Below are 2,353 nucleotides of genomic sequence, written 5' to 3' on the forward strand. Positions count from 1 at the left end.
TGCAGTCGGAGTGTTCTAATAGCCATGTCAGGCAGTGGTAGTAGACATGTACAGTAAGTAGCACCAGCAAGACACCATAAGGTTAGGGATCCATTGTGAACAGTACAGGAGGCATCGCTGTTGAACCCGGGGGCGAAGGCCTCTCCCACGGGTGGCAACGACAGCGGATAGCCTGCAACTCACCTAGAAGGGTTGTTGGTTGTAAGAGGCTTGTTAGAGCGATGAGAGGAGATGTTCGAGTGAACTGAACTGTAGATTGGGGGTACAGAGGTCCCCTATATATACTACTGTACATCTGTGGCTACGTAGTACTATACAGTACATTCCCAGGATGCACAGTCGCACAGAGAAGCAGTGCGTACACAGCGAAGCTGTGTGTGTACCACATGAGTAGTACAGCCTCGGTTATTGCAGTAACCGGCTGTGCCGTTCCATATCTTGTGACGGCTGTGTTAGGCAAGCTGTGTAGATCAGCGCCTGTTCAACAACAGCGGAGACGACGAGGAGAGTAGAGCGGAGAGATGGGAGTTAAGATTGGCCCGGTGCACAATCTACTGCTATGTCACAGCGTTACGAAGCACGTGAAGCAGGGCGCCAAACATATTAACTTGTTGATTAAAGCCAATAAGTAGGTGGGAGTGTCGCGCAGAGGAGAGAGTGGTCAATGGCATGACTGGACAGGTATACAAGTAGAGGGGAATATGTAGCAATAGCGGAGCACACATAGTATAGTTATAAACACGAATAAAGATAATGGAGTAGGGATCATTAGTTGTCCGGAGTGATGCCTTCCCGATCGAGCTCCTCAAGAGTGTCGTTTGGAAGGACGCGGTGCCTACGATATTTCTTCGCGATGCCCAGCTGGGCCGGGAAGTGCACCTCCGATGCCAATGGCAGCACATTCTCCTTGTCTCCGGTTCCTCGGCTCCTTGCAGGTTGCCGTGATGGTACTCTAAACCTCTTCTGGGCATAGTGTCCAAGATTTTCGATGGAGTTACAATCCCGTAGAGTTCGCTTTGGCATATTCGGAGGCAAGGGCATAGGTGCCCTGCTAGCTGGTATGTTATTTTCCCTTTCCTAGACTTTACTGGTTTCGGACATATCATAAGCGCCCCCTAGCATCGCAGACATTGCTCGTCTATCTACTTTGTTCAGAGCATGAAAATGGTGATTCGAAAACCAGAGAAGTGTACAAATGGTGTATAGCTACAAGTCTCTCATCTTCTTTTTTTAAAAAGAGGGCCCACCGCAGAGCCTATAGTTTTTTCATCATTCATGCCTGCCAAACGAAGCCCCAGCGTGACAATTCCGACCACGTGACGCCCTAGATTGTGCACCGGGCCAATCTTAGGAGGGAAAAAGTTGTCGAGAAATGGAAGGGATGGGTCTGGCTTTATGCCTCGTTCATAGGGCTGAATCGGGACAGGGTGTCAGTCTGCCCTATAGTGCAGTTCACTTAAACGCCTCCACTTTTGTACGCGATTAAGCGTGCTTATGTGTCACGTGACTTGGCAGTATGCTCGAATCGGTTGTTGTTGCTTAGCAGGCCTCGCGAGAGCTCACCAGGCTGCACAGATGGAAGTGCAAGCCCAAGGAACCTCCATAGAGCCGTTTTCTCACGACACGATTGTAGAACAATCACTCAGCACGCGTCGTACGCGGGACTGATATGTATTAATAGTACCTGTAGAACAATCACTACGGGATGTTAATCAGTATAAGTAGACGAAGTAAGTAACAAACGTATACTCACCTCAGCACGCGTCGTACGCGGGACTGAGGTGAGCCAACGTAAATCGAAGGGAATAAGTACATTACTGGGACAAGACGTTCCCGGTACAAGACAAATGAGTCGTCGTATTCACAAACAAAACAAAGGTGAAACTTATGCGAGCGCAACAAGGCGCGACAAGACGCGTCAACGGCGCGACTAGACTGTCCGCCCGGAACACGGCCGAGGCTCGCACCACGCTTGCCTCGCCGTCCAAACTCCAACACTCCCCCTCAAGCAGGTGCGAGGCCAAGCGCGGCAGCGAAGTGCTTGACCTTGACGGAGGGAAGTGCCTTGGTCAAGATGTCAGCAGTTTGGTCGTCCGTAGGGCAGTAGATGAGTCGGATGTCGCCGGCATCGATGCTGTAACGAATGAAGTGGTATCGAATATCAATATGTTTGGTGCGCGCGTGGTACGATCCATCCTTGGTGAGTGCGATGGCCGATTGGTTGTCGCTGTGGAGAGTGGTGGGCTTGGAGGGAGGGCGGAAGATTTCGCCAATGATGCGACGAAGCCAAATGGCCTCCTTTGCGGCATGTGTTGCGGCGACATACTCGGACTCGGCGGTCGAGAGCGTGACG

The sequence above is a fragment of the Dichomitus squalens genome (assembly GCF_000275845.1).
Source record: "Dichomitus squalens LYAD-421 SS1 unplaced genomic scaffold DICSQscaffold_5, whole genome shotgun sequence".
Lineage (NCBI taxonomy): Eukaryota > Fungi > Basidiomycota > Agaricomycetes > Polyporales > Polyporaceae > Dichomitus > Dichomitus squalens.